Consider the following 18,544-nt stretch of genomic DNA (forward strand, 5'->3'; position numbering starts at 1 on the left):
CTCAGAGAAACCCCGTTTAGATAAAACCAAGCGTTCAATCTCCAAGCAGTCAGCTTTGGATGTTGGAACGGACCTTGAATGAGAAGGTCCTTTCTCAATGGCAGTCTCCACGGTGGCAGAGACGACATGTCCACTAGATCTGCATACCAGGTCCTGCGTGGCCACGCAGGCGCTATTAAAATTACCTAAGCCCTCTCCTGTTTGATTCTGGCAATCACACGAGGAAGGAGAGGAAAAGGTGGAAACACATAAGCCAGGTTGAACGACCAAGGTACTGCTAGAGCATCTATCAGTACAGCCTGGGGATCCCTTGACCTGGACCCGTAACGTGGAAGCTTGGCATTCTGTCGAGATGCCATCAGATCCAACTCTGGTGTGCCCCATTGATGAATCAAGGCTGCAAACACCTCCGGGTGGAGTTCCCACTCCCCCGGATAAATCCGCCTCCCAGTTCTCTACTCCTGGGATATAGATCGCAGACAGATGGCAAGATCTATATCCCAAGAGTAGATTATATTTGATACTTCTATCAACGCTAGAGAACTCCTTGTTCCCCCCTGATGATTGATAAATGCCACAGTCATGATATTGTCCGACTGGAATCTTATGAATTTGGCCGAAGCCAACTGAGGCCACGCCAGCAGCGCGTTGAATATCGCTCTCAGTTCCAGAATATTGATTGGTAATTGAGACTCCGCCTGAGTCCACACACCCTGAGCCTTCAGGGAATTCCAGACTGCACCCCAGCCCAGAAGACTGGCGTCCGTTGTTACTATTACCCAAGATGGTCTGCGGAAGCACATCCCTTGGGACAGATTATCCTGCGACAACCACCACCGAAGAGAGCATGCACAGTTGTAGTGGTCTTAGATGAAAGCGAGCAAACGGGATGATATCCATTGCCGCTACCATTAGTCCGATGACTTCCATACACTGAGCCACTGATGGCCGCTGAATGGACTGCAGAGCCCTGCAAGTATTTAGAATCTTTGATTTTCTGACTTCTGTCAGAAATATTTTCATATTTTCTGAGTCTATCAGAGTTCCTAGGAATAGAACTCTGGTCTGTGGAATTAGTGAACTCTTTCCTACATTCACTTTAAAACCGTGAGTTCTCAGAAATGACAACACGATGTCCGTGTGAGATTTGGACAGATGAAATCTTGACGCCTGAATCAGGATATCGTCCAGATAGGGCGCTACTGCTATGCCTCGCGGCCTGAGAACCGCTAGAAGAGACCCTAGAACCTTTGTGAAGATCCTGGGAGCCATGGCCAACCCGAAGGGTAGGGCCACAAACTGATGTTCGTCCTGAAATGCAAATCGCAGGAACTGATGGTGATCCTTGTGGATAGGAATGTGAAGATACGCATCCTTCAGGTCCACCGTGGTCATGTATTGACCCTGCTGGATCATAGGCAGAATTGTACGAATAGTCTCCATCTTGAACGATGGGACTCTGAGAAACTTGTTTAGACACTTGAGATCTAAAATCGGTCTGAAAGTTCCCTCTTATTTAGGAATCACGAAAAGGTTTGAATAGAACCCCTGCCCTTGTTCCCGATCTGGAACTGGACAAATTACACCCATGGTGTAGAGGTCTTTTACACAGCGTAAGAAAATCTTCCCCTTGGATACCCCTGGGCCACAATTTCCCATGCCCAGGGATCCTGTACATCCTTTGCCCAAGCCTGAGCAAAGAAAGAGAGTCTGCCCCCTACTAGATCCGGTCCCGGATCGGGGGCTGCCCCTTCATGCTGTCTTGGTAGCAGCAGCGGGCTTTTTGACTTGTTTACCTTTATTCCAGGTCTGATTAGGACTCCAGACCGCCTTGGATTGTGCAAAGTTCCCTTCCTGCTTAGTGGAGGAAGGGGAAGCAGAAGATGTTCCTTTAAAATTTCGAAATAACGAAAATTATTTTGTTTACTCCTCATCTTGAGGGGCTTGTCCTGAGGTAGGGCGTGACCCTTACCTCCAGTAATGTCAGAGATTATTTTCTTCAGTTCAGGCCCGAATAGGGTCTTACCCTTGAAGGGAATAGTCAAAAGCTTAGATTTAGACAATACGTCAGCCGACAATGACTTTAGCCATAACGCTCTACGTGCTACAATGGCAAAGCCTGCATTTTTCGCTGCTAACTTTGCAAGTTGAAAAGCAGCATCCGTCCTAAAAGAATTTGCTAGCTTAAGAGCCTTAATTCTGACTAAAATGTCCTCTAAAGGTGTCCCAACCTTCAGAGACTCTTCCAGGGCGTCAAACCAAAAAGCAGCCGCAGTAGTTACTGGAACCATGCAAGCTATAGGCTGTAAGAGAAAACCCTGGTGAACAAAAATTTTCTTTAGAAGACCCTTCCAATTTTTTTATCCATAGGGTCTTTAAATGCACAAACTGTCCTCAATGGGTATAGTTGTACGTTTAGCTAAAGTAGAAATAGCTCCCTCCACCTTGGGAATCAATTGCCAAAAATCCTGCATGGTGTCAGATATGGGAACATTTTCTTAAAAGTAGGAGGGGGAGAAAACAGTATACCTGGTCTATCCCATTCCTTCTTAACAATTTCCGAAATTCTCTTAGGAACCGGAAAAACATCAGTGTAAGTAGGTACTTCCAAATATTTGTCCATTTTACACAATTTTTCTGGGGGAATCGTGATCGGGTCACAATCATCCAGAGTCGCCAGAACCTCCCTGAGCAACAGACGGAGGTGTTCCAGTTTAAATTTAAAGGACAAGACATAGAAACATAGATATTGATGGCAGATAAGAGCCATAGGCCCAGCAAGTCTGCCCAACCTTACCTAACAGTATAAACTTATCTAGTTTGTAGGATAGCCTTATGCTTGTCCCATGCATTTTTAAAGTCCCCCACAGTGTTAAGACGTCCGAATCTATCTGAGGTAATACATTTCCTGATTCTGAAAGTTCTCCCTCAGACATAAAATCCCTGACCCCCATATCGGAACACTGTGAGGGTGTATCGGAAATAGCCACTAGGGCATCAGAGGGTTCAGCATTTACATCAGAACCCGGCCTACTGCGTTTACCCTGCAAAACTGGCAGATTAGACAATACCTCTGTAAGGGTAGTAGACATCACTGCAGCCATATCTTGCCAAGTAAAAGAATTAGACGCACTAGAAGTACTTGGCGTCCCTTGTGCGGGCGTTAAAGGTTGAGACACACTTTCATTACCTAAAATGTAACCTTTACAGTGTAAGGCCCTTTCAGTACAATGTAAGAGGGGGTTCCACAACGGCTTCTAAACACATAAAGCATTGACTTTCTTCAATGTCAGACATGTTGAACAGGCTATGTAACACCACAGAAAAGTTAAATACTTTATTTGAAAGTATAAAACAGTTTAACAAAAAAACGGTACTGCGCCTTTAAGAAATTAAAAAAAAAAAAAAAAAAAAAAGCGCAAAAGTTCTGCAAAACCGCTAAGAATTAAACACAGATGCACAATCTTTAGATAATTCTGCCCTAAAAAGCATCCGGATATTGCACCCTAAGTAAGGACAGTTAAATTATTTAATAAGGATAATGACATTTTGACTAAAACTCTTATTAACGTTTATCCGCACCTCTGTGGCGCCTACCTGCCCCCAGGGATGTTAGAAGACACTCCAAATGACTCCGGTACAAGAGTGATTAGTTTGGGCCCAACCGGAGCTGAATGCTACCGCCTGAGAGTAAGGAAACTGTGCAACTGAGGCGCGAAAACAGGCTCCGCCCATCTACTACGATGTATGCGAAGCTCAAACGCAGCATGAAAAAAATCCCAAACAAGCCATGCGGGTATAACAAACACTAAAAAACGAGTGCAGAATTAGCCATGTGGACCCCAAAAAATTAAAAACCACCAGCCATAACCTATGTTAGATTGCTAATAAAACGTTAGGCTGCCCCAGTGTCTCACCAAGTATTAAACCATACAGGATCACAGTAATAACCTCTTTCACTGAACAGAATTACAGCTTACCCTTTCCCTCTATGGGATTTATGTCAATCAGTTCTGATACATCACAGTCTCCTCAGAAATAATGACTGCACATACCTCAGTGCTGCTTACAGCAGGAAACGTTCCCCACACTGAAGACTCTTCTGTTCTCCTCAGCAATCTTGTGGGAATGCAAACATGGACCTCAGTTACAACTGCTGAGATCATCAGACTCCAGGCAGAATTCTTCTTCTATGTTCTGCCAGAGGAAAAATAGTACACTCCGGTACAATTTAAAAATAAAAAATTCTTGATTGAAGAAAACTAAGACTATCATTTTATCACCATATAAACTTTACCCTTCCTATTGCTAGCATAGGCAAAGAGAATAACTGGGGGGAGGAGTTAGGGGAGGAGCTCTGCTGTGGTGCTCTTTGCCACTTCCTGTTAGCAGGAGAAATATATCCCACAAGTAAAGGATGAAACCGTGGACTCGATATATCTTGTAAAAGAAAAAAGCATTTCCCAGATATGAAACTGACAGTCTGCAAAAAAAGGAAATATACTGAAAACCTAAATCATGGCAAATATAAGTACAATACATATATTTATGTATTCCGATATTATATATTCCGATTGGCTGATAGAATTCTATCAGCCAATCGGAATTAAGGTTGAAAAAATCCTATTGGCTGATGCAGTCAGCCAATAGGATTGAACTTCAATCCTATTGGCTGATCCAATCAGCCAATAGGATTGAGCTTGCATTCTATTGGCATCAGCCAATAGGATTTTTTCAACCTTAATTCCGATTGGCTGATAGAATTCTACCAGCCAATCGGAATCTAAGGGACGCCATCTGCGCCGGATGGATGAAGATAGAAGATGCCGTCTGGATGAAGACTTCTGCCCGTCTGGAGGACCACTTCTCCCTTGGATGAAGACTTCTCCCGGCTTCGTTGAGGACTTCTTGCCGCTTCGATGAGGATGGATGTTGGATCTTCAAAACTGTAAGTGGATCTTCAGGGGGTTAGTGTTAGGTTTTTTAAGGGTTTACTGGGTGGGTTTTATTATTAGGTTAGGGCTTTGGGCTGCAATAGAGCTAAATGCCCTTTTAAGGGCAATGCCCATCCAAATGCCCTTTTCAGGGCAATGGGGAGCTTAGTTTTTTTTAGTTAGGCTTTTATTTGGGGGGTTGGTTGTATGGGTGGTGGGTTTTACTGTTGGGGGGTTGTTTGTATTTTTTTTTTTTTTCAGGTAAAAGAGCTGATTTCTTTGGGGCAATGCCCAGCAAAAGGCCCTTTTAAGGGCTATTGATAGTTTAGTTTAGGCTGGGGGGGGGGTTATTTTGGGGGGGCTTTTTTATTTTGATAGGGCTATTAGATTATGTGTAATTAGTTTAAATATCTTGTAATTTGTTTTTTTATTTTCTGTAATTTAGTGTTTGTTTTTTGTAATTTAGCTAATTGTATTTAATTTATTTAATTGTATTTACTTTAGGTAATTTATTTAATTGTAGTGTAGTGTTAGGTGTTAGTGTAACTTAGGTTAGGTTTTATTTTACAGGTAAATTTGTATTTATTTTAGCTAGGTAGTTAGTAAATAGTTAATAACTATTTAGTAACTATTCTACCTAGTTAAAATAAATACAAACTTAGCTGTAAAATAAAAATAAACCCTAAGCTAGATACAATGTAACTATTAGTTATATTGTAGCTAGCTTAGGGTTTATTTTACAGGTAAGTATTTAGTTTTAAATATGAATAATTTAGGTAATGATAGTAATTTTATTTAGATTTATTTAAATTATATTTAAGTTAGGGGGTGTTAGGGTTAGACTTAGGTTTAGGGGTTAATACATTTAGAATAGTGGCGGCAACGCTGGGGGTGGCAGATATGGGGTTAATAAATATAGGTAGGTTGCGGCGACATTGGGGGAGGGAGATTAGGGGTTAATAAATATAATGTAGGTGTCGGCGATGTTGGGGCAGCAGATTAGGGGTTAATAAGTATAATGTAGGTGGCGGCGATGTCCGGAGCGGCAGATTAGGGGTTAATAAGTATAATGTAGGTGGCAGCGATGTTAGGGGGGTCAGATTAGGGGTTAATAATATTTAACTAGTGTTTGTGAGGCGGGAGTGCGGCGGTTTAGGGGTTAATATGTTTATTCTAGTGGTGGCGATGTCCGGAACGGCAGATTAGGGGTTAATAATTTTATTTTAAGGTTTGCGATGTGGGAGGGCCTCAGTTTAGGGGTTAATAGGTAGTTTATGGTTGTTCATGTACTTTATAGCACTTTAGTTATGAGTTTTATGCTACAGCTTTGTAGTGTAAAACTCATAACTACTGACTTTAGAATGCGTTACCAATCTTGACAGGATAAGGTGTACCGCTCACTTTTTGGCCTCCTAGGACAAGCTTGCAATACCGGCGCTATTAAAATCCCATTGAAAAAAGACTATCCGCAATTTGCGTAAGTTGATTTGCGGTAAGGCCAAACAAGTGTGCGGTGCCCCTAAATCTGCAAGACTCGTAATACGAGCGGTAGTGAAAAAACATAATTTATGCTTACCTGATAAATTTATTTCTCTTGTAGTGTATCCAGTCCACGGATCATCCATTACTTGTGGGATATTCTCCTCCCCAACAGGACGTTGCAAGAGGATCACCCACAGCAGAGCTGCTATATAGCTCCTCCCCTCACTGCCATATCCAGTCATTCGACCGAAACAAATCGAGAAAGGAGAAACTATAGGGTGCAGTGGTGACTGAAGTTTAATTAAAATTTAGACCTGCCTTAAAAGGACAGGGCGGGCCGTGGACTGGATACACTACAAGAGAAATAAATTTATCAGGTAAGCATAAATTATGTTTTCTCTTGTTAAGTGTATCCAGTCCACGGATCATCCATTACTTGTGGGATACCAATACCAAAGCTAAAGTACACGGATGATGGGAGGGACAAGGCAGGAACTTAAACGGAAGGAACCACTGCCTGTAGAACCTTTCTCCCAAAAACAGCCTCCGAAGAAGCAAAAGTATCAAATTTGTAAAATTTTGAAAAGGTATGAAGCGAAGACCAAGTCGCAGCCTTGCAAATCTGTTCAACAGAGGCCTCATTTTTAAAGGCCCAGGTGGAAGCCACAGCTCTAGTAGAATGAGCTGTAATTCTTTCAGGGGGCTGCTGTCCAGCAGTCTCATACGCTAAACGGATTATACTCCGAAACCAAAAGGAAAGAGAGGTTGCAGAGGCCTTTTGACCTCTCCTCTGTCCAGAGTAAACAACAAACAGGTTAGATGTTTGACGAAAATCTTTAGTAGCCTGCAAGTAAAACTTCAATGCACGGACTACATCTAGATTATGCAAAAGGCGTTCCTTCTTTGAAGAAGGATTAGGGCATAATGAATGAACAACCATCTCCTGATTGATATTCTTGTTAGAAACCACCTTGGGTAAAAACCCAGGTTTGTACGCAGAACTACTTTATCTGAATGAAAGATCAGATAAGGAGAATCACAATGTAAGGCAGATAATTCCGAGACTCTCCGAGCCGAGGAAATAGCCATCAGAAAAAGAACTTTCCATGATAGAAGTTTGATATCAATAGAATGAAGGGGTTCAAACGGGACCCCTTGAAGAACTTTAAGAACCACGTTTAAGCTCCATGGGGGAGCAACAGGTTTAAACACAGGCTTAATTCTAACTGAAGCCTGACAAAAAGCTTGAACGTCTGGAACTTCTGCCAGACGCTTGTGTAAAAGAATAGACAGAGCAGAAATCTGCCCTTTTAAAGAACTAGCTGATAATCCTTTATCCAAACCCTCTTGGAGGAAGGACAATATTCTAGGAATCCTAACCCTACTCCAAGATATTTACGCCATATCTTGTGGTAAATTTTCCTGGTAACAGGCTTTCGTGCCTGTATTAGGGTATCAATTACTGACTCGGAGAAGCCACGCTTTGATAGAATCAAGCGTTCAATCTCCATGCAGTCAGTCTCAGAGAAAGTAGATTCGGATGATTGAAAGGACCTTGTATTAGAAGGTCTTGTCTCAGAGGCAGAGTCCATGGTGGAAAGGATGACATGTCCACTAGGTCTGCATACCAGGTCCTGCGTGGCCACGCAGGCGCTATCAATATCACCGATGCTCTCTCCTGTTTGATCTTGGCAATCAGACGAGGGAGCAGAGGAAACGGTGGAAACACATAAGCCAGGTTGAAGAACCAGGGCGCTGCTAGAGCATCTATTAGTGCCGCTTCTGGGTCCCTGGACCTGGATCCGTAACAAGGAAGCCTGGCGTTCTGGCGAGACGCCATGAGATCCAGTTCTGGTTTGCCCCAATGGAGCACCAATTGAGCAAACACCTCCGGATGGAGTTCCCACTCCCCAGGATGAAAAGTCTGACGACTTAGAAAATCCGCATCCCAGTTCTCTACCACTGGGATATGGATCGCTGACAGGTGGCAAGAGTGGGTCTCTGCCCAGCAAATTATCCTGGAGACTTCTGACATCGCTAGGGAACTCCTGGTCCCTCCTTGATGGTTGATGTAAGCCACAGTCGTGATGTTGTCCGACTGAAATCTGATGAACCTCAGTTTTGCTAACTGAGGCCAAGCTAGAAGAGCATTGAATATTGCTCTTAACTCCAGAATATTTATTGGGAGGAGTTTCTCCTCCTGGGTCCATGAACCCTGAGCCTTCAGGGAGTTCCAGACTGCACCCCAACCTAGAAGGCTGGCGTCTGTTGTTACAATGGTCCAATCTGGCCTGCGAAAGGTCATACCTTTGGACAGATGGACCAGAGATAACCACCAGAGAAGAGAAGCTCTGGTTTCCTGGTCCAGATTTAGTAGAGGGGACAAATCTGTGTAATCCCCATTCCACTGACTGAGCATGCATAATTGCAGCGGTCTGAGATGCAGGCGCGCAAATGGTACTATGTCCATCGCCGCTACCATTAAGCCGATTACTTCCATGCACTGAGCCACCGTGGGGCGCGGAATGGAGTGAAGAACACGGCAAGCATTTAGAATTTAGTTTTGATAACCTGGACTCCGTCAGGTAAATTTTCATTTCTATAGAATCTATTAGAGTCCCTAGGAAGGGAACCCTTGTGAGAGGAAATAGAGAACTCTTTTCTTCGTTCACTTTCCATTCATGCGACCTCAGAAATGCCAGAACTATCTCTGTATGAGACTTGGCAATTTGAAAGCTGGACGCCTGTATCAGGATGTCGTCCAGGTAAGGAGTCTTAGAACCGCCAGAAGTAAGCCCAGAACCTTTGTAAAAATTCTTGGGGCTGTAGCCAACCCGAATGGAGAGCTACAAACTGGTAATGCCTGTCTAGAAAGGCAAACCTCAGGAATCGATGATGATTCTTGTGAATCGGAATGTGAAGGTAGGCATCCTTTAACCCTTTAATGACCGGACCATTTTTCAATTTTCTTACCCTTAATGACAATGGCTATTTTTACATTTCTGCAGTGTTTGTGTTTAGCTGTAATTTCCCTCTTACTCATTTACTGTACCCACACATATTATATACCGTTTTTCTCGCCATTAAATGGACTTTCTAAGGATACCATTATTTTCATCATATCTTATAATTTCCTATAAAAAAAATATAAAATATGAGGAAAAAATTGAAAAAAACACACTTTTTCTAACTTTGACCCCCAAAATCTGTTACACATCTACAATCACCAAAAAACACCTATGCTAAATAGTTTCTAAATTTTGTCCTGAGTTTAGAAATACCCAATGTTTACATGTTCTTTACTTTTTTTTGCAAGTTATAGGGCCATAAATACAAGTAGCACTTTGCTATTTCCAAACAACTTTTTTTCAAAATTAGCGCTAGTTACATTGGAACCCTGATATCTGTCAGGAATACCTGAATATCCCTTGACATGTATATATTTTTTTTTAGAAGACAACCCAAAGTATTGATCTAGGCCCATTTTGGTATATTTCATGCCACCATTTCACCGCCAAATGTCATCAAATAAAAAAAAAAAGTTCACTTTTTCACAAATTTTGTCACAAACTTTAGGTTTCCCACTGAAATTATTTACAAACAGCTTCTGCAATTAAGGCACAAATGGTTGTAAATGCTTCTTTGGGATCCCCTTTGTTCAGAAATAGCAGACTTATATGGCTTTGGGGTTGCTTTTTGGTAAGTAGAAGGCCGCTAAATGCTGCTGCGCACCACACGTAAATTATGCCCAGCAGTTAAGGGGTTAAATTAGGTAGCTTGTAGGGAGCTTGCAGGGTTAATTTTAGCTTTAGGGTAGAGATCAGCCTCCCACCTGACACATCCCACCCCCTGATCCCTCCCAAACAGTTCTCTTCCCGCCCCCACCCCACAATTGTCCCCGCCATCTTAAGTACTGGCAGAAAGTCTGCCAGTACTAAATAAAAGGAGTTTTTCTTTTTTTTAATAAAAAAAAATAAAATGTTTTAGCTGTGATGGACTCCTGCCTTAGCCCCAACCTCCATGATCCCCCCCCCAGCTCTCTAACCCTCTCCCCTACCTAATTGCCGCCATCTTGGGTACTGGCAGCTGTCTGCCAGTACCCAATTTGCCCCCCAAAAAAGTGTTTTTTTTTATCTTTTATTGATAGTTTAAATTTTTCTGTAGTGTAGCAGCCCCCCACAATACCCCAACCCCCTCCCCCTCCCAGATCCTCATATATTTACTTTTTCCCCCCCTCTTCCCACTCATTGGTGTCAGTGTGGGTAGGTAATCGCGCACGCGCATGCGCGCCCCCGCACGCTCCCGGCACCCGGCGTGCACATTGCACTTACAGGAGCCGGATGCCGGGTAGCGATGGGCCGCCCACCCGCCTCCCTGTTGCGCTCCCACCCACCAACGAACCGGCACCATCGCTACCGGTGCAGAGAGGGCCACAGTGTGGCTCTCTCTGCATCGGATGCTTTCTAAAGGGTATTGCAGGATGCCTCAATATCGAGGCATCACTGCAATACCCTGAGAGCTGCTGGAAGCGATTGCGATCGCTTCCAGCACTCTCTTAGACAAGTGACGTACCAGGTACGTCCATTGTCACTAACTGCAAGTTTTTGCAGGACGTACCTGGTACGTCACTTGTCATTAAGGGGTTAAGTCCACTGTGGTCATGTACTGACCCTCTTGGATCATGGGTAGGATGGTTCATATAGTTTCCATCTTGAATGGTGGAACTCTGAGGAATTTGTTTAGGATCTTTAAATCCAAAATTGGTCTGAATGTTCCCTCTTTTTTGGGAACCACAAAGAGATTTGAATAAAATCCTTGTCCTTGTTCCATCCGCGGAACTGGATGTATCACTCCCATTACAAGGAGGTCTTGCACGCAGTTTAGGAATGCCTCTTTCTTTATCTGGTCTGCAGATAATCTTGAAAGGTGAAATCTCCCTTGTGGGGGAGAAGCTTTGAAGTCCAGAAGATATCCCTGAGATATGATCTCCAACGCCCAGGGATCCTGAACATCTCTTGCCCACACCTGGGCGAAGAGAGAGAGTCTGCCCCCTACTAGATCCGTTATCGGATAGGGGGCCGCTCCTTCATGCTGTCTTGGAGGCAGCAGCAGGCTTTCTGGCCTGCTTGCCCTTGTTCCAGGACTGGTTAGGTTTCCAGGCCTGCTTAGATTGAGCAAAAGTTCCCTCTTGTTTTGAGGTAGAGGGAGTTGATGCTGCAACTTCCCCCTCGATAGACCCCTCTGGTGACAATTATTTTATAGATAAAGACTGATTTTTACTGTTTAAGGTGAAATCAATACATTTAGTACACATTCTCCTATGGGGCTCCACCATGGCTTTTAAACATAATGAACAAGTATTTCCCTCTGTGTCAGACATGTTTATACAGACTAGCAATGAGACTAGCAAGCTTGGAAAACACTTTAAACCAAGTTAACAAGCAATATAAAAAACGTTACTGTGCCTTTAAGAGAAACAAATTTAACAAAATTTGAAATAACAGTGAAAAAAGGCAGTTACTCTAACGAAATTTTTACAGTGTATGTAACTAGTTAGCAGAGCATTGCACCCACTTGCAAATGGATGATTAACCCCTTAAAACCAAAAACGGATTAATAAATGACAAAAAAACGTTTTTTCAACAGTCACAACAACTGCCACAGTCTACTGTGGTTGTTACCCTCCTCAAACACGACTTTCGAAGCCTTTTAAGCCCTTCAGAGATGTCCTGTATCATGCAGGAGGAAGCTGAGTGTCTCTGTCTGTAATTTTAGCTGCGCAGAAAAGGGCTAAAATAGGCCCCTCCCACTCATATTACAACAGTGGAAAGCCTCAGGAAACTGTTTCTAGGCAAAAATCAAGCCAGCCATGTGGAGAAAAAACTAGGCCCCAATAAGTTTTGTCACCAAACATATATAAAAACGATTAACATGGCAGCAAACGTTTTATATTACACTTTTATAAGAGTATGTATCTCTGTTAATAAGCCTGATACCAGTCGCTATTAAATCACTGCATTTAGGCTTAACTTACATTAATCCGGTATCAGCAGCATCTTTCTAGCAAATTCCATCCCTAGAAATATATTTTACTGCACATACCTTATTGCAGGGAAACCTGCACGCCATTCCCCCTCTGAAGTTACCTCACTCCTCAGAATATGTGAGAACGGCAATGGATCTTAGTTACTTCTGCTAAGATCATAGAAATCACAGGCAGATTCTTCTTCTAATACTGCCTTTGATAAAACAGTACACTCCGGTACCATTTAAAAATAAACTTTTGATTGAAGTTAATAAACTAACTATAAAACACCACACTCCTCTTACTACATCCATCTTTGTTGAGAGTTGCAAGAGAATGACTGGATATGACACTGAGGGGAGGAGCTATATAGCAGCTCTGCTGTGGGTGATCCTCTTGCAACGTCCTGTTGGGGAGGAGAATATCCCACAAGTAATGGATGATCCGTGGACTGGATACACTTAACAAGAGAAAGCAGCGTTAGAACCTGATAACGCTGCTTTTTCACCTTACCCCAAAACTCGTAATCTAGCCGATAGATTTAACATCAATTTTGATTATATAAAAAATAGCATCACAGATAAAATGGTTAGCATGTTGAAGCAAGCGAACAATGCTAGACAAATCAGAATCGGTTTCCTGTTGCGCTAAGCTTTCCAACCAAAAAGTTGATGCAGCTGCAACATCAGCCATAGATATAGCAGGCCTAAGAATATAGCCAGAAAATAAATAAGCTTTCCTTAGATATGATTCAAGTTTCCTATCTAAAGGATCCTTAAAAAAAGTACTATCTTCCATAGCAAAAGTAGTACGTTTGGCAAGACTAGAGATAGCCCCATCAACTTTGGGGATTTTTTCCCAAAACTCCAATCTAGCTGCTGGCAAAGGATACAACTTCTTAAACCTAGAAGAAGGAATAAAAGAAGTACCAGGCCTATTCCATTCCTTTGAAATCATATCAGGAACTGGAAAAACCTCTGGATTAACCACAGGAGGTTTATAAACAGAATTTAAATGTTTACTGGTTTTAGTATCAAGAGGAATAGATTCCTCAATATCCAAAGTAATCAACACCTCTTTTAACAAGGAACGTATATACTCCATCTTAAAGAGATAAGTAGATTCGTCAGTGTCAATATCGGAGGTAGGATCTTCTGAATCAGATAGATCCTCATCAGAGGAAGATAATTCAGTATATTATCGGTCATTTGAAATTTCATCAACTTTATGAGAAGTTTTAAAAGACCTTTTACGTCTATTAGAAGGCTGAATAGCAGACAGCCTTCTGAATCGCATCAGCAAAAAAATCTTTTATATTCACAGGGTTATCATCTACATTAGATGTTGAAGGAACAACAGGCATTGTGCTAGTACTGATGGATACTGCATGTAAAAGTTTATCATGACAACTGTTACCATACTACAGCTGGAGATATAATCTCTGCTAACTTACAACAGATACACTTAGCTTTGGTAGAACTGTTATCAGGCAGCAGGATTCCAACAGTTGTTTCTGAGACAGGATCAGATTGAGACATCTTGCAAATGTAAGAGAAAAACAAAACAACATATAAAGCAAAATTATCAATTTCCTTATATGGCAGTTTCAGGAATGGGGAAAAAAATGCAAACAGCATAGCCCTCTGAGCATAAAAAAGGCAAGAGGCATATAGGAAGTGGGGTTTAAATAATTAAATTAAATTATTTGGCACCAAGTATGATGCACAACGCAAAATGAATTTTTTTGGCGCTAACAACATCCGGGAATGGCGCAACTCGCGTCATAGCAGACGCAACCTTGTGCAAGCAAACCTGGCGTCAACTAAGATGCCGGAAATGACAAATTTGCCTCACTGAACGTACCTTCGCGCCAAAAAAATTATTGCGCCAAGAATGACGCAATAAATATTTTGCGACCTCGCAAGCCTAATTTTTCCTGCGAAATTCAATGAAAAAGCAGTCAATTTGAAGAAAAGACTATACCCCAGGTAAGAAAAAATAACTTCCTAAATATTTTCCCAATTTTGATAGTGTGCAAAAGGAAATATACATAAAACCTGACTCATGGCAAATATAAGTACAATATATATTTAAAACGTTATATTAATACATAAAGTGCCAAACCATAGCTGAGAGTGTCTTAAGTAATGAAAACCTACTTACTGAAAGACACACATCCACATATAGCAGATAGCCAAACCAGTACTGAAACAGTATCAGTAGAGGTAATGGAATATGAGAGTCGATCTGAAAAGGGAGGTAGGAGATGAATCTCTACGACCGATAACAGAGAACCTATGAAAAAATTTCCCGTGAGGAAAACCATTGAATCAATAGGTGATACTCCTCTGACAAACACTGTACTCTGAGAGGAATCAGGTTTCAAAATGCTGAGAAGCGCATATCACAGAAGAAAATCAAGCACAAACTTACTTTACCACCTCCATAGGGAGGCAAAGTTTGTAAAACTGAATTGTGGGTGTGGTGAGGGGTGTACTTATAGGCATTTTAAGGTTTGGGAAACTCTGCCCCTCCTGGTAGGATTGTTTATCCCATACGTCACTAGCTTAGGGACTCTTGCCAATTACATGAAATAAACATAAATTATGCTTACCTGATAACCTGGCCACCAGGAGGAGGCAAAGACACCCCAGCCAAAGGCTTAAATACTCCTCCCACTTCCCTCATCCCCCAGTAATTCTGCCGAGGAACAAGGAACAGTAGAAGAAATATCAGGGTGAAAGGTGCCAGAAGAATAAAATAAGGATGCCCCCCCATAAATTACGGGTGGGGAGCTGTGGACTCTTTCCATTAGAAGAAAATAAAATTATCAGGTAAGCATAATTTATGTTTTTCTTCTTAAATGGCTTAAATTGAAAGAGTCCACAGCTGCATTCATTACTTTTGGGAAAACAATACCCAAGCTATAGAGGACACTGAATGCCAAAACGGGAGGGTACAATAGGCGGCCCATTCTGGAGGGCACCCAGCCAGGCAGAAAATTAAAAGTGAAAAAAGGCCCCTGAGGACACAGACTCATAGACAATCCGAAAGTCCAACCAGAGATCCCAAGCAGACTCACTGAGCCAACACTCCACCAAAAGGACCATCGCCCCATAGGCAGTCCCACACTCCCTGTACTAGTACAAGTACCCAAATCCCCCAAAAAGAAAAGGATAAGGGAAGCCAACAGTATACCCAAAAGGTATAAAGATCCTTTAAATGAACCATCTCCTGTATCAATAAGAGCCCAAGGAACGTACAGTAGCATAAAAAATGACAGCTGAAAACAAAGTCCTTGACATCGGAAATTCAGAAAAAAATGAGTAATGAAGATACGGTAGGAAGCCAGTAAAAAATGCCTGAGTCCAGAAACTCACCGTCCTTGGTACAATTCTGAGACATCCACAAGGAAATCTACCAACAGGACAAATACCAAATTTCCCAACCTCCCAGACAGAGGGCACCCACCAGGCAAACTAAGGCACCGGACTAATCAAAAGTCCACTTGCCCAAGACCTGCAAACGGACTTCTGACACTTCTCTGCCAACCTCCTGGGATGAAAGGCAAAGAATGACTGGGGGATGAGGGAAGTGGGAGGAGTATCTAAGCCTTTGGCTGGGGTGTCTTTGCCTCCTCCTGGTGGCCAGGTTCTTATTTCCCAAAAGTAATGAATGCAGCTTCATAGCTTAATAGCTTGCCCTTTTCTGATGGACTACAGAAAAAAATAAATGGCACCTTTATACACCCAATGGCCAGGGAACTCACCACCTCCTATGACCCAGGCCCCACAGAGAAACCACTTTGTCTCCTGTAACCCACACGGTCAGGAAAGAGGAAGTTAATGAGGCCACACTTGGTCACATGAAGTGCCATGCAGGACCGCCCCTGCTGCAGGAAGAAAAGCGCGCTAAAATAACAGGCTGCGCAGTTATCCAAAACGAAAGTAAAAACCTGAATGTTCACACATCTGCCAGAGCCTCATCTCACACATGTTGCAGCATAAAACATAATAAGGCAAATCATGTATAAATCCCCCCTGTTCAATAATCCCCTTCCGGAGATATTAACTCTTGATTCCATACAGATAAAGGAGTCACACTGTGACCCTGTCTTCTTACGTTATCATATTAAATAGAATGAAACGATCTTAACGGAATCATCGCCGTGGAACAGACACACAGCCTCTCAAGTTTGACAGTCTTGTAGCATCGCACATGACATGGACTTGAGGGATAGAAGCAGGCATTGAAACTCGTCAACACTGATTGCTTAGGAGTTGTTAATACGAGTCTGGATGGTTTCGCAGAAAGACTCTACCTGCATCTCCAGACCCTAACCTTCGTTAATGCAGTCACTGAGAGGCCTACAAGACTACTTAAAACTCCAGTCCCATAGCGAAGAGTACTACCCTCCATAAGAGACTACTCCAAATCTTCTGACACTTCTTTGCCATCTTCCTGTGACGAAAGGCAAAGAATGACTGGGGGATGAGGGGAGTAGGAGAGGTATTTAAGCCTTTGGCTGGGGTGTCTTTGCCTCCTCCTGGTGGTCAGGTTCTGTATTCCCACAAGTAAGGAATGAAGCCGTGGACTCTCCTCATATAAATACACACACATATTATATACACACATGCATATACATATTTAGACATGTATATGTATGTATCTCAATGCTAAAGCCCTTTGGCTGTTTGTTTTTTGGGGGCTTTCTAACACCTGAGATCTCATATCTTTGAGCCCTTAAAACTTTTTGGTGCCACAATTTTTTGAATAATGTTTATTAGATAGTGTTAATATAAGTGTAACTGTACTTTGTAATGTATTTTTGATGTGTTTGGTGACCATTTTTTTTATTTTGTGAAACAGTTAACCAGAGTTCTGAGGATGCAGTAACCATTCTAGCGTAAATTGCTATTGTGCTCAAGCGATTGCATTTACTTTCAACTTGTAATACGATGCACACAAACACCTGCGATAAACCTCTTTTCGCTTGAACGTAACTGTTAGCGCTACACTTATAATCTGGCCTAAAATGTTTGATTTATTTTACTACACAAATAATGTACTTTGATTATTGATTCAGTCCCTTTTACCGTATCCTTTTCTCTCTCACTGCCTCAGAAACAGTGATCCTGCAAAATGCTACATGATATATTTCTTGATCAATTCAGAAACTTAGTAATATGTCCCTAATAGGCCACAGCAAATGGGGTGAAATAAGCATACTCAAGGGGTGTGTCTCTGGAAGCAAAACAATGCAGATTTTGCTAACAAAATGACAGTATAAATGCCTTTTAAGCATATATTTTGTAGGCAGGTATTTTGCAACACAGTGCTTAAAGGGACATAATACTCATATGCTAAATCACTTGAAACTGATGCAGTATAACTGTAAAAAGCTGACAGGACAATATCCCCTGAGCATCTCTATGTAAAAAAGGAAGATATTTTACCTCACAATCTCCTCAGCTCAGCAGAGTAAGTTCTGTGTAAAAAAAGTTATACTCAACTGCTCCCAGCTGCAGGTAAAAAAAAAATAAAAAAAAATGAAGAAATGAACAGCAGCCAATCAGCATCAGCAGTGCTGAGATCATGAACTCTTTTACTGGAATCTCATGACTTTTCACTTAACTCTCATGAGATTTCATAGTAAACTTCCTTACACTGAATAGGGAAATAAGATGAGTGTGCACGTAAGCTCGCTCCTTCTGCTGTCCCGGGAGAGACAAACTGATTTGCTGCTTAGAAGTCCTTTACAATGGGATGTGGCTACTGAGAAACATTTGAGGTAAAATATCTTTCTTTTTTACATAGAGATGTTCAGGTGATATTTTCTAGTCAGCTTTTTACAGCTATACTGCATCACTTTCAAGTGTTTAAACATTTGGGTATGATGGCTCTTTAAAGGGACATTGTACAACTAGTGATTTTCCTTCTGTTCCTACAGCTCTTTTAAAGCCTGGCTCTTATTTTTAACCTACTACAAAAGCCTGTTGGTAAAGTGCTGCATCTTACACGGCACTGCTGGCTAATAAAAAGAAAAGTGAAGCATAAGTACTATTTTTGGCTGTTTACACGCCATGAGTGGTGGTTATTTTCC

At 42.0% G+C, this 18,544-nt stretch overlaps 1 protein-coding gene across 1 annotated transcript in view; it reads right to left on the reverse strand.

Moving 5' to 3' along the window:
- Positions 1-18,544, reverse strand: part of LOC128650437 (RING finger protein 145) — a 308,620-nt gene that overhangs the window by 89,640 nt on the left and 200,436 nt on the right. The window lies entirely within an intron of this gene.

This window comes from Bombina bombina, chromosome 2 (assembly GCF_027579735.1).
Source record: "Bombina bombina isolate aBomBom1 chromosome 2, aBomBom1.pri, whole genome shotgun sequence".
In the NCBI taxonomy this organism is placed as follows: domain Eukaryota; kingdom Metazoa; phylum Chordata; class Amphibia; order Anura; family Bombinatoridae; genus Bombina; species Bombina bombina.